The sequence below is a fragment of the Miniopterus schreibersii genome (genome assembly GCF_964146895.1).
Source record: "Miniopterus schreibersii genome assembly, contig: HAP1_SCAFFOLD_101, whole genome shotgun sequence".
Lineage (NCBI taxonomy): Eukaryota > Metazoa > Chordata > Mammalia > Chiroptera > Miniopteridae > Miniopterus > Miniopterus schreibersii.
In genome coordinates this window covers 55,314-81,266 of record NW_027669799.1, presented here as the reverse complement: position 1 = coordinate 81,266, position 25,953 = coordinate 55,314, and the positions used below count along the sequence as shown (strand labels likewise).

Here is a 25,953-nt window from a genome sequence, read left to right as displayed (position 1 = left end):
ATATTTAGGAAAAGTGCTTTTTGGGGAAAAGGTAGTTACATTAGTGGTTTCTTAATTCAAGTTGTGTAAAAATGTGCTTTACATTGCACATATTGTTTATTAATGGTAACATAAAATTGATTCAGTAAAGGCCTTTCTCTGTGAGGTGCTGAGTTAGTACCACAAGGCCTGTCGAGCAACGTTGCTGCCACCCTCTCCGTTTAATAAGGCCTGTGGCTCATGCTCTTGTAAAGTGTGACGGAGAACAGCCTCTGAAAATACTGGGGAACATCTCAGGCAACAAATTTGTCTTCACACCTAAAATTTGGAAAGGCATTGGGTATCACATTATCATGATCGCCACAGTGTTTATGTTTAGCAGAGTATTTTAAACCCTGTTTCAGGCATTTAGGGAGAAGATACCTTTTACATGAAAGGTTTAAGTTAAGAATACTCTAGATTGGGATATGTAATACCATTTGCAATATCCCCACACATTTTATAGTGAAGAAGACTATAATTATAATTAGTTGAATGTTTCCAAATTTATCCCTAATTTCTAGAAAGAAATGTTTCAGTCATAGAACAGACAGCAAAGTAGCTTTATTTATTTATTTATTTTTGCTGGTAGAATTTTCACATGACCTATGACAGTACCGCTTTTGTCATTTTAGGTTGAAAAATTAATGGCATAGAACATAGTTTGAGATTTTAATTTTCTAAAAGTATAAGAATAGAAAAGTCACTTTAAGGAAAACTTCATTAAAATGGAAAACAAGCCCCAAAACTTTTAAAAAGGGCAGTTTTTCTAAGACTTGCAAAGTAATGCACTCAGTGGGAAATATGACTTGACTCGTTTGAACTTCTTTGAACCAATGGGATGAAACATCACTTTTCTGAAGTTATGTTTATTCAATAGACCAAGATTAATTATGCTTTTTATCAGGTTAATCTCAATAGCATTACATATACATACTTTCTGTTATCTAAAATTAAAATAATAGAAATTGAGTTTATTTTATTTATGTGATTATTTTTCTGTTTACGCAACCCCCAAGTTAGGTCTAGTCTCTAAAAGCATTATTTAAAGGACGCATTTCATAAGCTCTTTCTCATTCCTATAATAATGTCTCTTATTAAACTGAAATCATATAAATATATTTGACTTCCTGCAGATGCAGCAGGAGCTTGAAAAATCTAACTAGAAAACTAAAAGAAGGTATGTTGCCAAAATTTGCTAATTAAATTGAAACATCATTGATTTCTGAAACACACTGTAAGTGGGGAAGGGCATTTTCCATGTCCGGGTGACAGGCACTGACTGCACCACGTTTTCTTGTCCAAAGCGAGTGAACAGTGAAAGCGCAGCGTGAGGAAGATCCGCTTATTCTGCATCTGCTCATCGCGCCCCGTAGCTTTTAGAAACCTCAACAGTCCGTGTATCTCTCTCTTTTTTCAATCCTCCCCCGAGGAGATGTTTTTACTGATTTTAGAGAGAGAGGGAGGGAGGGAGAGAGCTAGATAGAGAGAGAAGCATTGATGTGAAAGATAAACATCGATTGATTACCTCCCGTTCCTGCCCCCACCCGAGAGCAAACCGGACACCTAGGTATGTGCCCTGATGGGAATCGAACCTGCAACCTTTAGTTGCAAGGGACAGTCCTACAGCTGAGCCACCCAGCCCGGCCGTGCATCTCCCCTTTCTGGCCACCCCCTTCCTTTCCTCTGTGATGCTGATGGAATGTCAGCTGAAACTGTTGCCAGAAATCTGGGCGTCACCCACTTCTCAGGTTTTCACCAGGGACCAGGACTTAGTGAAGCAGCTACAGTTCACATAGCTATCACCCGAGGGGCGACATTTAGATCTCCAGTCACTGACTTTGTCAGTCATTTACCTCTACCCTCAGGAAAATCTCCAGATTCCTTTGCATGGAGTAAAAACACCAAGTCCATTGTTTTGGCCAAATAACTCAGACTTGTCTCTAGGCGCTACTTCCCCTCCTCTGCCCCTTTGCTCCAGCGTCTGGCAAACGAGGCGATTCGGCTCCACAGGAGCCCCCCTCACCCCTAGTCTTGGCATCTGCTGCCCTTCTCTTTCTGGCATAGGTTTCCCGTGTCCTTCGGGTATCAACTTACACATCCCCGCTCCCCAAAAGCCAGCCATACTGACACACAACTGGAACGTCCCTTCTGTGTGCTCCGGTGGGGCCCTGTTTTATATTCGCCACGGTACATGCGGCTCTGAGTGGAAACTGCCTGCTCATCCGTCTGTTCAGTTTACAGCGGGTGACTGTCCAGGGTTGGCCTGAGCAGCTTCCCCTCTAACTCCAGCGCCTGCCGTGCTCCTTACTGTGTGGCTGTTGAGTGAATGAATGAACCTCAAGGCAGCCAGATGCCTGCTACTTAGCCATGATAGCAATTCTGTTTTGTTTATTTTTCTTTTGGTTTGGTTTTATATATAACACTTTATTAAACTTATTGGGGTGACAATGGTTAATATGAACACATAGGTTTCAGGGGTGGGTTTCTGTTACAAGATTTGTATATTCCTCTGTGTGCCCCCACTCAGAGTCATATCTTCTCCCATCACCGTATATTAAGACCCCCCTTCGCCCCCCACCCCCTTCCCTCTGGCAACCAGCACACTGCTGTTCGTGTCCACAGTAGCACTTCATCCCGTGTGCATCCTCGGGCAGACTACAGGCCACAGTAACCTTGTGCTGTGCACTGTCGTCATATACAGATGTTTTCATTCTTCTTAACACTTACACTTAGTGGCAGTGTAGATAAAGAATATAATTTTCCTTTTCTTTCCAGGTGCTGCTGCATTTGAATCTGAATCCTTTAGAGCTTATCCTGTAGGATCCGTTGCTCAGTGAACTTCACATCAAGATCTACTTGTGAAAACGTCACGAGAATATGCACAGATTTTGAAGAAAAATTATATGATCTGAAACAAATAGTAAAAATTTATTTACTGGACTGTTTACATAACACTTCAATAATTGTTTTCCATTAAACGCATAACATGTGAGATCTTTATTAAAGAAAAATATTTCTGGATCATGTGTGTGCTGAAATTTATAGTATTTTAAACTATGTTTCTTGGCATCTAAGTTTCAAGCATGTTTTCTAAGTGAAAGCCAGCACTATGGAGGTTTACATACTGGAACTGCCCAAATACCAGCGGTTTAAACCACACCCAAACCACCAAAATGTCATTCACACTTTAGTGGTGTTAATTGATAGCTTTTTTATCTATTCCAATTTTATCACTATATTTGATCCTAAAGATTTAGACAGACATCACTTTTATATCTGCTGCTGTGGCTGCCATCAATGTTGGGATGTATTACAATTGTTAGTTATATTGCCATTAGACTCATCGCATGTCATTTTAGACCCTGGTTCATAGGTCTTCCCTTGTGGGGAAATAAAGTTTGCCTAAGGCTTCTTCCCTTTTCTACTGATTTATTTTTTAGAAATAGTGTTAAAGTTAGAGAAAGCTCCAAGTTTTAGTACAAAGAACTCTTTTCCCCTGAACCCTTTGAGAGTAAATTGCTGACATTATGCCAACACCCCGATTCCTTTAGTGTTTATTTCCTACCAGTCAGTACCTTCCACTTGCTACCAGACCACCCTCACAATCAGGAATTAACACGAATACATTCTATTATTTCATCCTCATATTCTTTTCCATTTTTGCCACTTGTCTGTAGTGTCTGTTATAGCAAAAGGATCCTGTTCAGATCCCTGGGTTGCATTTAGCTGTAGTGTGTGTTCCTCTCCTTCAGTCTGGAGCAGGCCCTTAGTCTTTCCTTGACTTTCGTGACCTTGAGTCTTTTGAAGAGTAAGCTCCGTAACGTAGACTGTCCTTCGGGTGGATTTTTCTGATGTTCCCTTATGATGAGATTTCGGTTATGCATTTTTAGCCCGAGCATCACAGAAGTCGTCCTCTACTCCTCTAACTGTGTCCTGTGGTGGGCCCTACACTGTTGCTTCTCCATTCTTGGTGATGTTAATGTGGGTCAGTGAGGGTGGTACCTGCTTGGTTTCTCCTCTGTAATGTTCCCTCCTCACTTTACAAGCAATTAGTGTTTTATAGGGAAGTACTTTGGGACTATGCAACTATCTCTTCCCTACACTTCTGATTGACTCATTTATCAATATAGGCTCATGGCTTATTTTATTCAATGGGTTACAATTTGTTAAAATAATTTTTCTCAATTTATTTTTCTTTTAGAAAACTCTGTATTGGCAGTTGCAAACTTATAAAACAGTTGCCAGAATAGTAGAAAGAATTCCTGGGTACCATCCCCCAAATGCTAACATTTTACTACATTTGCTTTACCCTTCCTCCCTTCTCTCTTCCTAGATAAATATAAATGTAGGTATGACACATACACACACACACATATATATAAAATCTGAAAGTTACAAACATGACTCTTTACTCCTCAGTACTTTAGTGTGCATTTCCTATGAAAACGGAATTATCTTACCGAACTGCGGTATAATTATCAAAATGGGGGAATTAAAATTGGTTCAGTATTAATATTTAATCTTGGATATCATTTAGATTTTCCTATTGTCTTGGTAATATCCTTTATAGTTAAAGAAAATCCATGACGCTGTGTTGTGCCCATTGTCCCGTTTCTTTAGTCTCCTTCATCTGGGACAGTCTTCAGGCTTCCTTGCTTTTCATGACTTTCAGTTTGAAGAGCGCAGGCAGTTATTCTGTGGACTCCCGTCTGGGGCCGCGTGGAGCTCCCTCACGCAGCTCAGGTTATGCCGTCCGGGCGGGCGCGTCCCGCAGCGACGCGGATCTTCCGGCACAGCCGACCTGGGGCACACGCTCGGCTCCAGGCCTGGCGCTGTTGACCTGGAGCGTGCGGTTAAGAAGCGTCTGCCAGGCTTGCCCACAGTGAAGTTCCTATTTATGTTTTGTATGTCACAGATCCCTTGTGCGGGGTCCTCTGAGCGGTGCCAATACCTGGCCCCTCCTCTGAATTTCTCGCAGCTGGTACAGCGCCCGCGATGATTCCTGCTGGAATCAGCTGGCACCATGTTGTCTGCCAGGTGCTGGGGCCCTCATTCCGCCATCCCTTCTGCACCGAGACAGTTAAAGACAAGTGGGCACGAGGGAGAAGGGAAAGCTGACTGTTTTGGTGCTTAATTCCCCCGATTGGGCCCGTGGTGGCCTTTCGGGGTGCCCTCCTGTCTTTCTGACCTGTCCCCATTTTCCCGTGAGCTCTTCCTTGCTCTCTGGGCAACAAGATGTTCCAGGCTCACCCTGTGGTTTCCTCCCCAGCCCTAGAATCAGCCTTTTCCATAAAAGCCCCGATTCCTCTTAGGGGCGAGGACGTTTAGAAACCAAGGCCCCGGCGCTGGCTGTGGGGGTGCGCGTTGCTCCCGGGCTGTCATTGCTCACGGGTCCCTCAGAGCAGCAGGGACCGTGTGTTCAGATGGACACGTACATCCGCGCACATTCGTCTGCAGTTCTCTGGAAATATATTGAAAAGCAGGAGTTCTCCCCAATCTAATCCCGCAGGGTTCATGCTAGTTGTTTCCTTTCCATTCTTAGTCCCTTTTCTGGCAGTAAGCGGGCCCCATCCGCAGTATCTGGTTATCTGGTCAGGCTTCCTGTGGGTAACCAGCTCTGTCGCCCCTGCCCCTACGCACGTGTCCCCTCCCTCCCACCTGGACTGTGACCCCCACATTGGGTTGTCTCCACTGCTGTCCCTTCCAGGCATGTGCCCTCTTCACCCCATCCTTCCTCACCCCGTGCCTGTGGGGAGCCGGCTGGCTGCCCCTCATGAATAGTCTCCCTGGTAGGGTGTTGCCCTGGAGTCTCTCCAGGGGCTCGCCGACCCTAGCGTCGCCTTAGAGAGAAATCTCTGGCACGTTGACCCGCAGGGTGGGTCGGTTGAGCTAGCACCTCTACCCCCTGTAGCGTAGTTTAAAGATTTACCATTGCTTTCGGGAAATGGAAGCCTTGCATAAAGAGATTTATGGTTGCACCTGGAGACATCCAGTCTCGATAATCAGGTGCGGATATGCGGGAATTTGAATATGTAAAGGTCACTGCTTTGGGGCATTGTTTCACTGCTTGGAGTATTGTTTGGTTGCACTATAAAAGGCTTGTAATCAATAAACTCGGGGCCTCAGCCTGACTCAGCTTAACTTAGCTCTGCCTTGGTTGTGGCCCTCCCGATCCCATCCTTTTGTCTTTTTCTTTCTTTTCTAATCCTCACCCCCTCAATCAGGTCCTCGTTCGCCTGCCGGCTGGCTCCGGCAAGTGGCGCCCGAACAGGGACCTGAAAACCTGGGACGACGGTAGAGGACACCGCTCGGAGGAGGTGCACCACGCTGCTCGGTAAGTGCAACCGTAGTAGCAGGGAGAGCGGTTAGTACGTCGGGAGTAAGGAAATCATGGGACAGGAAAATAGTAGAATGCTGTTCGCACAAGTCTTGAAAACAATGCTCCGCTCTAGGGGCGCCAAGGTTAGTACCTCGCAACTGCGTACATTCTTGCAGTTTGTGGAGGAAGTGTGCCCCTGGTTCCCTGAAGAGGGCACAGTAAGTTTAGAAACTTGGAATAAGGTAGGAGAACGCTTGCAGGGATATTTTCAGGCCCATGGACCCCAAAAGATGCCAGTAGAAACTTTTTCTCTTTGGAATTTGGTTAGGGACAGCCTTGACCCACGCCATGAAGGCACCCGCATGAATCCTCCCCTAGAGGTCCGTGCTGACTCTGTAAAAGATCCACACTCTGAGGATGTGGCCACCGCTCCCCCGCTTGAGCCGGGGCCCCTTGTGGGCAATAGTCGGCCTGATAGACTTACACCAAAGGAAGAGGGAGATCTTGAAGAAGCTGCCGCAGAGTATGAGAGAGAGAGATATGGGGAGTTTGCACTCCTTTCAGAGGAATGCACAAAAAGGTCTGGCCCTACCCCCTCCGCAGTTACCGCGGAGGAGATGCAGGAAATGTTGCAGCAGATGAGAGATCTCTTGCAGGGACCAGACTCTGGCGGGACGCGAGGGGGTACAGATGACCCCCCTAGTTACCCTGGGACGAGCTTTGGTGCTGCTGCAGCGAGGACTGCCTTGCCGCACGCGGGCCAGGCAGGGGTTAAAATATCAGACCCCCGAGAGCGAGCCCTGCTTGCCCTAGCACAGAAAGGGCCGGGTCAAATCAACGACCCCGGATGGAGTAAAGTAAAAACAGAGATTCCACCCAGGTCATCGCTTCAATTGGCTTTAGCTCAGGCGCGGCAGCAGGGAGAGTCGTTAGAAGGCTTTGAAGAAGAAGCATCCATATATTATCCAATTTTTGAGCAGCCTGCGCAGGGTAACAATCCCCCGCATAGATTTTATGGGCCTATTGATTTTAAAAAATTAAAAGAACTTAAACTTGCCTGTGCTCAATATGGGCCCACGGCACCTTATACAGAGGCCATTCTCGATGCCTTGGACACCGAATATACTGTGTCCCAATGATTGGAAGCTATTGGCTCGGGCCTGTCTGTCTGGAGGGGATTACTTATTATGGAAATCTGAGTACACAGAGCAATGTGAAAAAGTACACCGCCTTAACCTGCGCAATAATATACCCTCAGACCTGCAAGGGCTTTTAGGGGAAGGCCCCTTTGCCGATACACCGGCTCAACTTCAGTACGGAATGGGGGCTTATGCACAGGTAGCCGCGGCTGCCAAAAGAGCGTGGAAAAAGTTACCCACTACCAAGAATGTTACTATGGATTTGACAAAAATTAGACAGGGTGCAGATGAATTATATCAGGATTTTGTCTCTCGTCTGCTGGATACGGCAGGTAAGCTGTTAGGGGACGGGGAGGCAGGGGTTATTATAGTGCGGCAGCTGGCTTATGAGAATGCAAATTCAGCTTGTCAGGCAGCCCTCCGCCCCTACCGTCAGAAAGGAACTTTGAATGACTATGTTCGACTTTGCCAGGACATTGGGCCCTCTTACACCACCGGGGTGACCCTTGCGGCTGCCTTACGGGGGCAAACCATGCAACAGTATTTGCAACAGCAGGGCTCGGGGCGAGGAAAGGGGAGAAGAATCCCTGGTCCTCCAGGAAGCTGTTTTTCCTGTGGCCAGATGGGACATTATACTCGTCAATGTCCTCAAAGAGCCGCTGGAGGCCGCCCTGCACCCGCGGGACCGCCACAAGGGCCTAGTCCTGGGCGCTGCCCAAGATGCAAAAAGGGAAATCATTGGGCCCGAGACTGTAAATCGAAACTAGACCTGCAGGGACGGCCCCTTGCCTCTACCATCCCGTCGGAAAACTGGCAGAGGGGCCAGCCCCAGGCCCCGCAAACATATGGGGCTCTGCAGGGGGAGACCCTGGGGAAACCTCCAGTAAACAATCCATTTGTGACCTCTTCCGAGCCACCTCAGGGAGTGCAGGACTGGACCTCAGTTCCGCCACCTATGCAGTACTAACACCAGCCATGGGAATGCAGACCATACCCACGGGGGTCTATGGACCGCTGCCTCCAGGCACGGTGGGACTCCTCCTGGGACGAAGTAGCAGCACCATAAAAGGTCTCTTAGTCGCACCTGGAGTTATAGATCAAGATTATACTGGGGAAATAAAAGTACTGGCTTATGCTCCTCATAATGTGGCCACCATTAATAAAGGACAAAGAATTGCTCAAATAGTATTACTGCCCCTCGTAGAACAGGGCAAAATTATGACAAAAGAAACACGGGGAACCCAAGGTTTTGGGTCCTCCGATGCTTATTGGATTCAGCCCATAAAAAGGGGGCGGCCAGAGATGATTCTTTTGATTAATGGAAAGCCTTTTAAAGGCATCTTAGACACAGGAGCAGATGTCTCCGTACTTTCTCAGAAGCATTGGCCTCCTCAATGGCCTCTTCACCCGGCCATGACAGACTTACAGGGCATTGGCCAAAGTAAAGCCCCCAAGATAAGTTCACGATTATTAACCTGGACTGACAATGAGGGACATCAGGGAGAGTTTCAACCTTATATTTTAGAAGACCTCCCCGTTAATCTTTGGGGAAGAGATGTTATGGAGCTATGGGAGTATATCTCCACAGCTCCAATCCAGCAGTCACACAACAGCTATTTGACCAAGGTCTCCTCCCTGATCAGGGACTTGGAAAAGCAGGAGATGGAATTACGGAACCTTTGCAGCCTCAACCGCGCCCTAGTCGCGCTGGCCTAGGGTATTTTTAGGTGGGGCCTTTGATATTCCTGTTACCCACGCTGATAAGATAACTTGGAAATCAGATCAGCCTGTGTGGGTAGATCAATGGCCCCTGTCTGAGGAAAAAATAGCTGCCGCTAGGGACCTGGTGCAGGACCAGCTCCGGCAGGGCCACATAGAGCCTTCTAACTCCCCCTGGAATTCCCCCATATTTGTTATTAAAAAGAAATCTGGAAAGTGGAGATTGCTCCAGGATTTAAGAAAAGTTAATGAGACTATGGAAATTATGGGTGCTCTTCAACTAGGACTGCCCACTCCTGCGGCCATCCCCCGAGGCACTTTCAAAATAATCATTGACCTGAAAGACTGTTTCTATACTATTCCCCTTCATCCACAGGATTGCAAAAGATTTGCTTTTAGTGTCCCATCAGCAAATTTCAAAGAACCCATGCAACGATACCAGTGGAGAGTGCTGCCGCAGGGGATGGCAAATAGCCCCACCTTGTATCAAAAATTTGTAGCCGCAGCTCTGTCCCAAGTCCGGCGGATCTATCCCACTATCTATTTGTGTCACTATATGGATGATATATTAATTGCAGCTAGTCAGGAAGGAATTTTACTTAGAGCTTTTGCAGACCTTGAACAGGACTTAAGTAAGCAGGGGTTAATTATCGCCCCGGAGAAAGTGCAACGTCATCCACCATTTGCTTACTTGGGGTTTCATCTTCAGCCTGACCTGTTTTCTTGCCAGAAGGTGTCCCTTAGGGTGGACGACCTCCGTACTTTAAATGACTTTCAAAAGCTGCTTGGAGACATTAATTGGATCAGACCCTATTTAGGCCTAACCACTGGAGAGTTAAAACCCCTGTTTGACATTCTCAAGGGTGACTCAAGCCCGTCTTCCCCAAGACAACTCACACAGGCAGGACGGGCGGCCCTACAAAGGGTCGAGACAGCCATAAAATCACAGCAGGCGACCTTTTGTGATTATAACAAGCCTTGGTATGCCTGCATCCTGGCCACCACCCACTCCCCCACGGCCGTCCTATGGCAGGACCGCCCACTCCGCTGGGTGCATCTCCCATCTTCACCTGCTCGAGTGTTAACCCCTTATTACGAGCATGTGGCAATTCTTATCCAACAGGCTCGAGAAGAATCTTGCCGATATTTCGGACGAGAGCCTGCGGCCATCTTAGTGCCTTATTCTCAGGCCCAGATAAACTGGTTATTCCAGAAATGCACACCTTGGGGCATTGCGCTAGCTGAATTCCCAGGACAGATAGACAATCATTATCCTCCAGATAAACTTTTACAGTTTTTTCTCAGGCATTCTGTTATCTTTCCTAAGATAGTGACGGACCAGCCTTTACCCGATGCTGACACGGTATTTACTGACGGCTTTTCATCGGGCACCGCCGCCTATGTGCATGAGCAACGAGTTATCCGATGGACCACCCCCTATTCTTCAGCCCAAGAGGTTGAATTAGCTGCTGTATGTCGGGTGCTTGTTGACTTTGCACACAAGCCTATAAACATCATATCTGACAGTCACTATGTAGTCCGAGGGCTCTCATGTATTGAAACCGTGCCCTTTATTGGCACCACTAACTCCACTGTTCAGCAATTATTTCTGGCCATACAAACAGCCATTTTAAATCGCAGTCACTCTTGTTATTTTGGGCACATCCGCGCCCACACTAATTTACCTGGGCCTCTAACTGATGGCAATAGACGGGCAGACGAAGCTACCCGACTTTACCTCGTCGGAGTGCCCGCCGCCCAGGCATCCCATGCCCTACACCACCAAAATGCACATACTCTCCGACTCCAATTCAAAATCACCAGAGAGGCGGCTCGTCAAATAGTAAAAGACTGCCCCACATGTCCTGCTCTTACTACTGTTCCCTCTTATGGAGTCAACCCCCGAGGGCTGCTGCCCAACCATCTGTGGCAAATGGATGTCACTCATATCCCTAGCTTTGGTAGGCAAAAATTTGTTCATGTTACAGTAGACACATATTCAGGCTTTCTAATAGCCTCGGCCTTACCGGGTGAATCTAGTACTCAAGTTATTGCTCACTGCTTAAGCTGCATGGCCATTATAGGACAACCTAAAATAATAAAAACTGATAATGGCCCTGGTTACACCAGCCAGCATTTTCAGAATTTCTGCGCCCAACTCGGAATTCAGAGCAAGACTGGAATCCCTTACAACCCACAGGGCCAAGGCATAGTCGAGCGTGCGCACAGCACCCTCAAAAATCAATTAATTAAAATAAAAAAGGGGGAGCTATACCCCCTAACCCCACAGAATCAGTTAAATCATGCTCTTTTTATTCTTAATTTTTTAATTTTGGATGCTGAAGGTCACTCTGCAGCCCAAAGGCTTTGGCAGCCGAGTTCATCTAAGCACCAAGCCTTGGTGAGATGGAAGGATCCGCTTGATGGGGCTTGGCATGGGCCAGATCCGGTATTAATCTGGGGCCGAGGGCATGTGTGTGTTTTTCCACAGGATGCTGAAGCGCCGAGGTGGCTCCCGGAGAGGCTGGTACGACACGCGTCCCAGAACACTCGTGGACCGGATGAGAAACCTCTCCATGCACGGCCGAGCCCCGCCTCGACGGAACCCAGCGCCCCAGAACTCGGTGACGGAGACCCTCGCGCGACTGACCGACCAGACGAGGAGGATGGTGCAGAACCATAGAATGGAGATTGGACACGTTGGCATGTGGACCTATGGTATCCCAGTAAGATCGCTGTGGGCAGTGCCACAAATCCCCCGGAAGGGGTGCCTATCTGTGAACCTGATTTCACCAATCATACAAAACAACCACATTGGATGAACTGTAGAGGGAAACTTGGTATATTAATCAATGCAACTGGGGGGTCCCCAATCCATGATTGGTCTGCTGCAGGCCCGGAATGGAAGGCCCTTGCTGAGTCCTTTTGGTCAGTGAACCAGGGGCCATTTCAGACTCAACTGTGGCGACTCGTTGCTGCCATGGGGGGAGACATCCAGACTGGTGACGAGCGGGGAAATACTACAGTCCTTATGGGGCCGACACAGCAGTTCCGCAATATACAGGCCTGTGTCCCGCCGCCCTATGCCCTACTCGTGGGCGCCCTAAACATTACTCGGGACGCCTCATATTGGCAGATCCATTGCAATAATTGTACCATCAGTAATTGTGTGTATAATGTATCTCTAAACTATCAACTTATGGTCATGTATCAACCCACCTTTGTAATGATTCCTGTAAATGTTTCTGGTAAAGTCCTAAAAATAGGACTACATACTCTCCACCTGCATACCCGCCCAAAAGTCTTAGAGCCTAAGTCTGTAGTTTAGAAAAGAAAGGGGGAGATGTGGGGAGCCGGCTGGCTGCCCCTCATGAATAGTCTCCCTGGTAGGGTGTTGCCCTGGAGTCTCTCCAGGGGCTCGCCGACCCTAGCGTCGCCTTAGAGAGAAATCTCTGGCACGTTGACCCGCAGGGTGGGTCGGTTGAGCTAGCACCTCTACCCCCTGTAGCGTAGTTTAAAGATTTACCATTGCTTTCGGGAAATGGAAGCCTTGCATAAAGAGATTTATGGTTGCACCTGGAGACATCCAGTCTCGATAATCAGGTGCGGATATGCGGGAATTTGAATATGTAAAGGTCACTGCTTTGGGGCATTGTTTCACTGCTTGGAGTATTGTTTGGTTGCACTATAAAAGGCTTGTAATCAATAAACTCGGGGCCTCAGCCTGACTCAGCTTAACTTAGCTCTGCCTTGGTTGTGGCCCTCCCGATCCCATCCTTTTGTCTTTTTCTTTCTTTTCTAATCCTCACCCCCTCAATCAGGTCCTCGTTCGCCTGCCGGCTGGCTCCGGCACGTGCCGGGCCACCTCTTCTGCAGATGACTTACCCTGTCAGCTCTGAAGGCCAGGCTGGGCTGTCCTGCCTGCGGGGTGCCCCCTGACCTTGCTGTCTGACCCCTCCTGCCATGTCGCCCGCCTTTCGGGGTGCTCTGGCTCCAGCTCCAACACTGTGCAGGGGACCCTCCCAGACACACCTTCCTCGTTCCATCCGGGCTCCAGCACCTCGCTCTGGGCCACCGCACCTCCCTGCCTTTGTTCCTCTTTCAGGCTGGTTCCTGACACAAGTGGTTTTCTGTGAATGAATTTGACTTTAGGATGTAGATTATATACCTGCGATTTCTGTTTATCAACAGAAGGCTCATTCTGTTCGTGATCTGATTGTCCTTAAGAGTGGAAGCCCTTTATCCTTGATATGCTAAAGCTCTCTTGCATCTCAGTGGAACATAACTGAGCCACACTTCAACTTTTTGCTGTACCCAAAACTTAGATTGAGCAGAACTCTAATATTGAAGAACATGATACACAGCTTCAAACTGTAGCCTGACGTTTAGGATACGTTATAAAAATAGTCTATTCTAAAACTCCTTTGGTACCTCGGGGTTAAATATATTTCTAATCTTTCAGTAAATCTGTGAGTGTATTTAGATTGATGTTAAATGTTACAAATCACACTTGTTTCATAAATGCGTAAAACGTGATCACATTGTAAATTCTATCCTTCTACCAGTATTTTTCCACTTAGTGGTGACCTGATAGAATCACATAATTCCATAATTAATATTTAACTGTTTGTTTGGTCTTTAAAATTTATTCTAAACAACACTCCAATGAATACCTTAGCATGAACTGCAGTACCTGGTTATAATAACCTTCTCTGTGGGAACTAAGACCTGGTAATATGAGGGGGAAAGATGTGGTGTGAAGATACCGATTTGTATTGGAATTCACCCTCAGAGAGAGATTAAAAACAGCCCCTCAGAAGATCCCTGCGCTCTGAGAAAGCATGAGCTGGGGGTCTACTTTTTAGGAATACGCACTTTTTGAGTGGGTTGAAGAAATATATAGTAGCAGTAAGAAAGCAAAAACCATAAAATAAGAATAATTGACTTTCCATCTTTTAAGCCAGTGGTTGGCAAACTATGGCTCAAATCTGAGCTGCTATTTCTGCACAGCCTGTGAACTAAGAACATTTTGTGTATTTTTAAGATGTTGGTAAAAGATCAAAGGAAGAATAATATTTTGTGATATGTGAAAAGTATATGAAATTTGAATTGCAGTGAATAAAGATCTATTGGAACTCAGCCCCTTCCTTTTGTTTACTTATTGTCTACTCTCATGTTCCAACAGACCCTGTGCCAACAAAGCCAACAGATACATACTGTCCGGCCCTAGCTCTCTGCCGCCTTTACCGCGCACTGTTTCCCGCAGCATGTGGCCGTCCCCGGGCCATGACCGGCTGCGGCATCATCCCAGACGCAGCCCGATGGCAGCCAGGGGCTCCCACAGCCCCCGTCGAACAGTGGCGGTTGAGGGGCCGGGTCAACGTGCTCAATGTGGTAGATTTTTTTTCAATGCTGTGTCCTAAGTGGGTGGAATGAGTAAACAGCTATAATGTATTTCTATTTCTTATTCCTGTCATTGGATATGAGATCATACCTTGTCCACTAACTACATCACTGGTTCAGATCCTTGAGACCCAAAGCACGGTCCACAGCCCAGGAAACGCATCACCATCTGGGAGCTTATTAGAAATGCAGAACCTCCAGTCCCACTCCACGATCCTCAGGCACATTGAAGTGTGAGCAGCACAGGTTTAGACAGAAACAAAAGATTTCCTAAAAATGGGAAGCTGTTTTGAGAAAAACAGAAAAGGTATGAATGAACTGAGTCACAATAAAAAAAAAAAAAACTTGACTCTTACATGCCAGGTGCTATGCTAGGAACAAGGAACCTAAAGATGGAAACTTTTATTATGGAAACATTTAAACATACACAAAAATCAAAAGATTAACAGAATGAACCTGATCCACCTTTCATGGATGGGTTTTGGCATCCCTTGATTCATTGCTTGGATGCATTATCTTATTAACGCTTGAAAAATGATGAGTTTTACATTTTTATTGTTGCTTTAGCTCTGATTAGCTGGCCTTCTTCTATAAAGAATTTCCCCTTCTCATCCAATTATTACTCTGAAGTACAGATTTTATGAGGAAAGCAGAATTAGTGCCTGATACTTTCCCTTTCATCACCAATTTTCAGAAGAGCTACTTCCAAATGTTTATAGTTTTACTTTTTGTTAAGCATCTTTATGAACTCATGGAATTGTATAGATTTATAACACATGGGTTATATGTGATTTAACCCACTGTAGTCATGTTTAAATTGTCCCATCTTTAGGGAGTGGGAACCCCTTTGGTTAATTATCTTTTTATAGTGCTCTAGTATTCTGATAGGTCCTTTTTTTCTGGCATGACAAGATACTTAAGGAGTATTTTGAAAAAGTCCTGTATTAGACCTGGGCAAGGCAGTCTAGCCACTTTTATTGGGAAATAGTGTTTAGAGACCACCATCTAGGTGATAGTGAGTAGGAAAGCCCATTGCCACTAGGCATCATTTCTTTCAGGCCTTTTTAGTGGACAGACTAGGAAACACAGATTTTCATAGAAAGGGAAAAATATATCATGGATTCATACTGATGTTTTCAAATCAATGGAAGATTATAGAATTTTTGCTTAACATCTTGAAAAATATATAAATTATAAAAATGATTGGGGAAAAAATATTTGTATATTTTTAGCCTGAAAACCTGAGATCCTAATAACATCAACATAATTACTTATTTGCTTTAACATACAATATATGTATATCTAATCTTTTCAAAATAACAATACAAATATTGTTTTACTAACACTAAAATAACTGGATTCAATTTAGGATTTCTTTGTAGTTCTTTTTGTCTTTGGGATATACTTTTAGGTTCTGTGGTGTGGTTTTGTTATTTTTAAATTTATCTTTATTGTTGAAAGTATTACAGATGCCCCTTTGCCCCCACTGACCCCCTCTACCTAGCACCATCCCCCCTTTCCAAACCCTCACCACACTATTGTCTGTGCCCACAGGTTATATGCTTATATGCATATAAATTCTTAGGTTAATCGCTCCCCACCCCTCACCTGCACCTTCCCTCTGAGGTTTGTCAGTCTGTTCTGTGCTTCTCAGGATCTATTTTGTTCATTGGTTTGTTCTGTTCATTAGATTCATATATGAGTGAGATCCTCTGGTACTTGTCTGTCTCTGGCTGGCTTATTTCACTTAGCATAGTACTCTCCAGGTCCCTCCATGCTGACTCAAAGGGTGAGAGATCCTTTTTTATAGCTGCATAGTATTCCATGCAGAAAATGTACTACAGTATTTTTAATGTATTCATCTACTGATGGGCACTTGGGCTGTTTCCAGATCTTACCTATTGTAAATTGTGCTGCTATGGATACAGGGTGTTTGGGGTTTCTTAGGATATATTCCTAGAAGTGGGCTCACTGGGTTAATTGGCAGTTCCAGATTTAATTTTCTGAGGAAACTGCACACTGTTTTCCACGGTGGCCGCACCAGTCTGCATTCCCACTGGCACTGTATTCAAGAAGGTGCTTGATGTGATTTAAATCTTCTTGGACTTGTGGAGACTTGTTTTGTATCCTAACATGTGTCCATCTTTGAGAATGTCCTGTCTGCCCTTGAGAAGGGTGTTTCTTCTGCGGCTTTGGGGTGGAATGTTCTGTAAATGTTGATTAAATGCATCTAACCTAGTGTGTCATTTAGAGTCCCTGTTCCCTTGCTGATTTTTTGTCCGGGAGATCTCCCTAGTGAGGTGGGTGGGATGTTGAAGTCCCTCCTATGGCTGCATTGCTGCCGATGTCTCCATTAACGTCTGCAGAAGTTCTTTTTATATTGAGGTGCTCCTATCTGGGGTGCACATGTGCTTACAGGGTTATGCCCCTTGTTGGATCCGTTCCTTTAGTATGTAGGGACCTTTATTTTCTCTTGCTGTGGCCTTCCTGTTGAAGTCTATTTGTCAGATATGAGTATTGCTGCCCCAGCTTTTTAAATTCCCGTTTGCAGGAAGGTGAGTATCTTTCCCTCCTTCACCCTCCCTGCTGCGCGGAGACAGGGCTGGAGGGGACGCAGCGCCCCGCCCGGAGCCCCGCCTGGCCCGGGCCCCGCACCCGCTGGAGGAACGGAAGTCCCCCTTCCCCACAGTCAGCCTCCAGCCCAGGAGGGCCCCCCAAACAGAATTTCCGGGCGGGGGGCAAATCCCTGATGGTTTTCTTTCCCGGGGTCTGGGGGGGGGCATTTCTCGGGAAGTTGCGGGATTTCTCCTCTCCGGGTGAGGGCGGCTCTTCCTCCCGGCGGAGAGGGCGGGGTGCGCTCGGCCCCGGGCCAGCCGCCTGAAGCACAGCGCCCCATCCTCCACCCTGCAGCCCCACTTTAGGATGAGCCAGAGCAGCAGACCCTCCCGCAGAAGCGCTGCCCTCCCCCCTCCCTGCGCAGAGGAGCGGCCCCGCCAGGACGCCGACTGGAGAGTCAATGAGCCGGGCTCAGCTCCCGCGCTGCCCCGCCAGCTCCCCGCCCGCCCGCGACCCAACTGCTCCCCTTCCCAGACAGAGAGGAGTTTGTTTTTCTGCCTTTATAGCCTCCCGCAAACACTGCTGGGGCTGCGGGTTTGTTTAGGGCAGGAGCCCCGGAGCCTCCCACGGTGGCCAAATAAACCTCCAAACGCTCAATTCGGTGCCCTGGGACTTAGTCTCGGTCACCTGGGCACAACCCCGCCCACCCGCCTCCCACCCCCACCCCCACCCCCACCCCCAGGGCTCGCACCCGCCCTCAGCCCCGCGCTCAGAGGCCGCCCACTTCCCTTCCCCCGAGGCTGCGGGCCACCCGCCGGCGGGACCTCGGCAGGACCACCTCCCGGAGCTCCCTGGGGGCGACCTTCCCCCACCTTGGGGACAGCTCCCTGCGAGGGGGACGGTGAGCAGGTGAGTGCGTGAGGGCGGCTTCACCGCCTGCAGGGGAGTCATGTTTGCGGGGAGAGCGGCCCCTGGGTTGAAAGGGTGACCTGCCAGGGCCCAGGAGCTGAGGAAGGAGGGACGGAGCCCCGGCTGTGGAATCAGTGTTGGGGGCCCGCGGGGCGCAGATATTCCTGAGCTCACCCCGTCCACTGGGGTCCCCGCCGGCTCCTGGAGCAGGACACTCACTGCACCCTGTAGCCTGATCCCAAATTTATATTAGTTATTGGTTCCCAGCTTCCCCTGCCTGAACCTATCATCTGATTTTAGTTCCTTTGTATTTATAGGTAATCTCAAGAGATTGGTTTTAATGGAATATTTAAATGCAAATATGTTTTGTAAAACTGCATAGAATTTATCCTAAAATTTTTTCCTAATTTGTTGTTGAACTGGTCAGTAATTACAAAACGTGTGATGAATTCTGTAATGTAATGAAGAGCCAGAAGTTTTTTAAAAAATAGTAGCAGTTTGGAATACCGTACTCCTTTCTGCATGGTCCCCAGTTTGTGGTCACTCCTGTCTTGTCATAATTTCTTCTTCTTAAAATGTCCCCCATTGGCACCTGTCAGCTGTGACTTGCTCACCCCTCTGTGCCCATAACTTTAAGCTGAGATGAGTGCGGTCCTGTCATCTGTCCCACAGTGTTCAGCGTGTCCAGCATTAGGTCAAGGCAGCTCCGAATCCTTAAGGGAGAATCTAAGTCTAGAAATGGTGTCGGTGGAGCTCACTTGAAAAGCAAATGCTTCTAGGCCTGAGTCAGACCTCTGGCCATGTATCTGGAAGAAGCCGGTGCTGCAGGAGGCGGTCGTATGAATGAAAAATGAATCTAGGGCCCTGAATTTTATTTTCAGTTCAGTATTTACCCTTTTAATGGACTACAGAAATGCTGAACAAATTTATGTAAAAATTGGCCCATTTATATGTACCTAGCCATTCTCTGAGAGTATAATTTTAAGTAAATATTAATATAGATTATTGGGTACATTGTTTCTTTCCTTTGAACAGGCCACAAGTTTTTTCTGTAAAATACATTTCTCTGTGTTTCAAGGTGAGCTATAAATAAGTCCATATAACTAAAATTTTAACTTACGTGTCAAATCAGTTACCTTTTCAGTGGGAAAAACGCAATTCTGTTGTAGTTCTAGTGAATAAAAATGCTTAAAACAAATGAAGTTATTTACTCAAAAATAATTAATCTTTAAAATCTTGAATCTTATTGCTTGATTTAAAAAGAAACCCATCTTTCATTTGAAGCTTCTCAGATAATTCAGGTTAAATTCATCTCTTTCTCTCTCTTTATAGAGCTCAGTTTCTACCCTGTTGGAAGCTTTTTAGCACTTACATCATCTGCTTGATAATGGAGCTGTTAACGTGTGTGTTGTGCATTTAATCATGAGTTCCAGAAGATGAAAATTATGTCTTATTAATTTCTGTGTCCCCAACAGTGCTTTCCACATAGTACTTGTTCAGTAAATCTTTGCTGAGTTAATTGTTTAACCTAAAGCCTATTATTTTTAACTTGTGAACCTGGAAGTATGGGCTGTAAACAAACATTTGGGCTGATCGATGTCATGGAGGTGTGGAGGAAACAAAACAGAAAAGTACAATTATACTATGACTGCCCTTCTCTAAAACAAGTGGGGCTGTCTCAGCGCTGTGGGCCTGGGGACAGCCTCCAGGCAAGCCATTTCCTTCCACAGTACTGTTTTCAGTGGTAAGGCCATTGAGTGTATGATCACTGGTACCTACAATAATGTAAAATTGTAACCTTGGAAAGCAATTTTATATTTTGAGGCAAGGAAGTTTTATAACTATTCATGTACACATAAGAGGTGGAAGGTATACTGATCAATGTTAGGGGAAATGCACTTTTTAATCTGCCTTTACAAAAAATAATTAAGGTAACTTTAAAAAAAAAATGCTCTCGTGGCAGTGATTTTTCTCCATTAGAAAATGAAGGAAACATCCTATGTAATTTTATGAACGGTGCTATTAACTTATGTACATATTTTATTATAAATTCAACATGTATTTAATATTTATTGAATGTCAGCCATGTGCAGTGTCCTGTGGGAAGACAAAGATGAGTCAGCCATTCATATCTCAAGTTGCTTATACTCTTAACAGGAAGGATATGAATTACACAGGTAACTATAGTAGAAATGCAGTATAAGTGATATTTAAAATAGCCTTTACATATATTAGAGTCAGGATGGAGGAAGATTTTTGAAAAATGAGATTATTTGAACCAAAGTTTGGGTAAGCTTCTGAAAGCTACAAATGAATGGAGACTATTAATCAGGTTGGGGGTGGGAGGAGAGAAATGACATAAGTGAAGATAGAGAGCCCTGGCCAGTGTGGCTCAGTTGGTTGGAGTGTTGTCCTGTACACCAAAGGGTGGCAGGTTCGATTCCCGGTCAGGGTGCATACCAAGGTTGTGGGTTCAATACCTGGCTTAGGCTGGGGCACATGCAGGAGGCAACTGTTGTTACTCTCACATCAATGTTTCACCCCCCTCCCCCCGTTCTCATACCCTCTCTCTGAAGAAAAATCAATGAACATGTCCTCGGGTGAGCATTAAAAAAAGAAAGAAAATAGGGACTATTCAAGGAGTTTCCAGATATGATTAAATTTAGCTATGTTTGGCTGGAGCAAAAGGCAAGGAAATAGTGGGTGGCAGAGATGAAAAAGTATTACTAAGACCAGATAATGGAGGGCTGTAAATGCCAAGCTGAAAAAGTTTTTGGATTTGACTTGTATATTGAGGAACAAATATTTTAGGTAGTGAAGTGATGGGTCACATCTGTGGTTTAGGAAAATTAATTTGTCACTCGAGTATAGGATGAATTGCATGAGAAATTAGAGAATGCTTCAGAAGATGGAGGTTGTGCCCTGGCTGGTGTGGCTCAGTTGGTTGGGCGGCATCCTGTGCACTAAAGTGTTGCTGCTCTGGTTCTGCCATCAGGGCACATGCCTGGGTTTGGGGATCGATCTCCAGCAGGAGGCACGCAGGGGGTAGCCTACTGACGTGCTCTTGCATCGATGTTTCTCTCTCTCCCTCTTCCTTCCTCTTTCTCTAAAAATCAATAAAAAAATTTTTTTAAAAAGATGGTGGTTGCAGTTTGGGTGAAAATATTTAATGTCCTGAACTCAAGGCCCAGGCAGTGGGAATAGAATATTACAAAGAAAGAATAGGATTTACTTGGCAACGATTGAATATGGAATTGAGAAAGGAATCACACATTACACCACGTTGGCAGTAATGAGAGTGTGCAATCCATTTTGAGTTTATTCTTGTGTAAGCTGGTGGTCTAGTTTCGTGTTTTGCATGTACCTGTCCAATTTTCCCAGTACCATTTCTTGAAGAGTTGTCTTTACCCCCATTGTATGCTCTAAAACATTCAAACACATGGAGGCTAAATAGCATGTTATTAAACAATGAATGGGTTAATAATGCCATCAATGAAGAGATTAAAAATTACCTAGAAACAAATGAAAATGAGCATGCACCACTACAAAATCTATGAGACAAAGTGAAAGTAGTCTTGAGAGGGATGTTCATAGCACTATAGGCCTACCTCAAGAAGCAAGAAAAATCTAAAAAAAAAATTAACCCTACACCTGAAAGAACTAGAAAAACAACAACAAACAAAGCCCAGAGTAAGTAGAAAGAAAAAAATAAAGATCAAAGTCGAAATAAATGGCATAGAGACTAAAAAACAAAAAAAACCCCAAAAGATCAATGAAACCAGGAGCTGGTTCTTTGAAAAGATAAACAAGATTGATGAACCTTTAGCCAGACTCATCAAGAAACAGAAAAGGCCCAGATAAAATCTGAAATAAAAGAGGTAAAGTAGTAATTGATACCACAGAAATACAAAGGATTATAGGAAAATACTGTGAACAACTGTATGTAAACAAATTGGACAACATGGGTGAAATGGATAAATTCCTAGAAACATAACAGACTTCCAAAACTGAACCAGGAAGAATCAGAAAACATGAATAGGCTGATTGTAACTAATAAAATTGAAGCAGTAATCAAAATACTTCCAGCAAAAAAAAAGTCCTGGACTGGATGGCTTCACAAGTGAATTTTACCAAACATTCAAAGAGAAGCTAACACTTATCCTTCTCAAACTATTCTAAAAATCCAGGAGCGAGGACTTCCAAGCTCTTTATATGAGGCCAGCATTATTCCAGTTCTAAAAACAGATAAAGACTCTACAAAGAAAGAAAATTATAGGCCAATATCCCTGATGAACATAGATACTAAAATTCTCAACAAAATACTAGCAAATTGGATCTAGCAATATATTAAAAAGATCATACACCATGATCAAGTGGCATTTATCCCGGAGATAAAAGGTTGGTACCATATACGCAAATCAATAAATGAGATACATCACATAAACAAAATGAAAGGTGAAAATCACATGATTATACCAATAGATGCAGAAAAAACATTTGATAAAATCCAGCACCTATTTATGATAAAAACTCTCAACAAAGTGGGAATAGAGTGATATTTCAGCATAAGGCCATATATGACAAACCTACAGCCAACATCACACTCCACAGGCAAAAACTAAGTGATTCCCTTAAGATCAGGAATAAGACAGGGATGCCTGCTTTCATGACTCTTATTCAACATAGTACTAGAAGTCCTAGCCACAGCGATCAGACAGGAAGAAAATTTTCCACTTAAACCCAGAAAAGCATTAGAGGAAACAATGTGATAAATGCCCTATCTCCCCTGACTTTCTCTTACTACTACTAGTTTTGCTGTTTCCTCGCTTATGTGTGATTTTTAAACATTTTCACTTTATCTTTTAAATTTAGGCTTCGTTTTGTTGCTGAATGACATTTCCAAAAAAAAAAAAAAAGAATCTTTACGTGGAAAGTCTTAATCCAAATGATCTTAACCAACTTCCATAGTTTATATAACTTTAACTCTTTACTGAGTCTCTTTTAACAAAAATTAGGTTCTTCATCTATTCCTGGTTTTCAGATTCTCTAAAAAGTATACCAAATGTTTCGATCACAAGTGTCAACTTAAAATGCTTCTTCATCAGAAAGTACAATTTTACCAGGTGTGAAGTGAGTGGATACCCACTGCTGCTGAGTAGTGCCAAGACAGGAAACCTCCTGATGTCCCCTCTTCAAAACAAAAAACCTGCCTTTGGGCTCCTCTCGGCTGCAGCCGGGGTGGAGAGGTTTGCGGGGGCGGCGGCGCTGTTCCCCCCGCGGTCTGCGCAGCGGGATCGGGGCTGTGCGTCTGAGGCCGAGGCGGTGAAGGAACTGCGCCCACTGCCGGAGCCCAACCCGGGGTCCTCTCCCCGTCGGCCCCCCGCACACGGGCCGCCCCCCCCCCCCCGCCCTGCGTCCCCTCCCCCGCTGGCGGGGCCGGGACAGAAGATGGTGCAGAAGAAAACAGCCGAACTTCAGGGCTTCCACCCTTCCTTCAAGGGCAGAATCCTTCCGAGCTGGCCTTCTCCCTGGAACAAGCCCACCCGGGGAGACTGACTGCAGCCTGGAGTGCCCAGCCCGCCCTGATATGCCCACGAGTCAGCCCATCGACATCCCAGATGCCAAGAGGGGCAAGAAAAAGAAGCGGTGTCCGGCAACTGACAGCTCCTGGGGCAGGTTCGAAGACGTCTCCCAGCTGCAAGAGGACGTGCTTGGGGCGGGTGCCCATGCCCGCGGGCAGACCTGTACCAGCCTCCACCAACCAGGCGCACGCGTCAGGACCGCCGAGAAGCAGCCCGGCCACACTGGAAGCAGGGTTTTCCGAGAGGTGGAGATGCTGTATCAGTGCCGGGGACACAGGACCGTCCTAGAGCCGACTGAGTTCTTCGAGGAGGAAGACCGCTTCTACCCGGTGTTTGAGAAGATGCGGGGGGCTCCATCCTAAGCCACAGTCACGAGAGACGGCACTTTAATGAGCTGGAGGCCAGCGTGGTCGTGCAGGACGTGGCCAGCGCCTTGGATTTCCTGCACAACAAAGGCATTGCCCACAGGGACCTAAAGCTGGAAAACACCCCAGCCAGGTCTCTCCCGTGAAGATCTGCGGCTTTGACCTGGGCAGAGGCATCAACCTCAATGGTGACTGCTCCCCCATCTCCACCCCGAGCTGCTACCCCCTGCGGTTCTGCAGAGTGTGTGGCCCCTGAGGCGGTGGGGGCCTTCAGCCAGGAGGCCGGCATCTACGACAAGCTGCGACCTCCGAGCCTGGGTGTCATACTCTGCATCCTGCTGAGTGGCCGTCCACCCTCGTGGGCCACTGCGCAGCGGCTGCGGCTGGGACGGGGTGAGGCCCGCCCCGCCTGCCAGAACATGCTGCTGAGGCGCTCAAGAGGCAAGTCTGAGTTTCCTGAGAAGGACTGGGCCCACGTCGCCTTCGCTGCCGAAGATCTCATTGCAGAGCTGCTGGTTCGCGAAGCCAAGCGGAGGCTGAGCGCTGCACAGGTCCCGCCGCATCCCCGGGTGCAGGGCTGCGCCCCAGAGAACATCCTGCCCACGCCCAGGGTCCTGCCGAGGAACAGCTGTGCCAGAGGCCTCAGGTCCTTCGCAGCCGAGGCCATCGCCATGAACCGGCAGCGGGCCCAGCGCGAGGAGGGCGCGTTGGAGGCGGTGGGGCAGGGCCAGCCCGTGGCCATCCAGCCGCCGCAGGGTGCCTGCGTCTGTCCCCACCGTCCCCATCCAAGCTGGCCCAGCGGCGGCAGAGCCAGCCTGCCCGCAGCCCCTGTGGTCCCGGCAGGGGACCACGCGTGACCCCTCCCTCCTTCTGTACATAGGTCACCCCCCCATCAGATCTCAAGACTTTTTTAAGCTATTGCCAGCCAGTGACCAGCAGGCTGTGCTACCCCCCCACCCCCTCGCGTTCCGAGGCACTCAGCGCAGCTGAGGGGAGCTTTTTATATAAAGTTTTTGCTGTTTGCGTTTTTCCTTTTTTTTCTGTCCCCCACCCCCATTTTTTTCCCTTTGAATGGTGTTAAAAGTAAACAGCACCCTGGGAGAAGAGCAGAGGGCGCATGTGCTGCACATGCCGCTCCCCCGCCACCCTGGCCCCACATGCTCACATGTCCTGTGAAAGACCCTGTGCCCAGGGCCCCTGCCTAGTGTGACTCAGGAGAGGACGTTGGTCATCTTCCAGAGCTGGGGGCCCTGGGACACACTTGTGCCCCCTCCCCCTTCCCAGCCCTCACAGTGTTCTCAAGGCTGGACTGACCTTGCACCTCCTTTCGTCCCCAAAGGCACCCTGGCGTCCTGGGTGTGGGCAGCTGGAGTGACTAGCCAACCACGTGGACACCACCCCCACCCCACCCCTCACTGACAACCTTGACCTTAAATTGCAGCTGATGGGAAGAGGCTGCACCCATTGCCACTACCCCACACCCTTTCCACTGGGGGCTACCCAGAGCAAGGGCACTGGAGGGATGGGAGGGGCTGGACTGGCGCTCGTCAGGCAACATGGGGGACCTGCAGACCCCCCACCCTGGGCACCTGAGTGCCCATTCTCAGGGCTCAGTCTGACCATGGCCACGTCCTTCCCCATCCACCCTTGGGTTGACATGGAAGCTCTGCCAGCCCTGTCTCCCCCTCCCCCCCACGCCCCCAGCCAGGACTAACCCAGGTTCCCAAAGAGTTCCCCCTCCCACCCCCAAAAGGCAGCATTCCTTCTCTGCCCACCTTTAGGAAAATGTCCTCCCTCAGGTACCCAGGAACCAACCTGCCCCCACCCCAGTGTCCAGGTCAGATGTCACATGACCTGCTAAGCTCGAGGAAACTCTGGCACCCCTCTTTGTCCTTGGGTGGGAAACACTATGCAATACAAGCATTCTCTTTATGCACACG

The 25,953-nt window shown here is 47.0% G+C and overlaps 1 pseudogene across 1 annotated transcript; it reads left to right on the top strand.

The window, feature by feature from the left end:
* Positions 1 to 23,514: 23,514 nt before the first annotated feature.
* Positions 23,515 to 24,870, top strand: LOC308552043 (MAP kinase-interacting serine/threonine-protein kinase 2 pseudogene; annotated as a pseudogene). The gene has a single exon. The product of its transcript is annotated as an MAP kinase-interacting serine/threonine-protein kinase 2 pseudogene (transcript).
* The last annotated feature ends 1,083 nt before the right edge of the window (positions 24,871 to 25,953 follow it).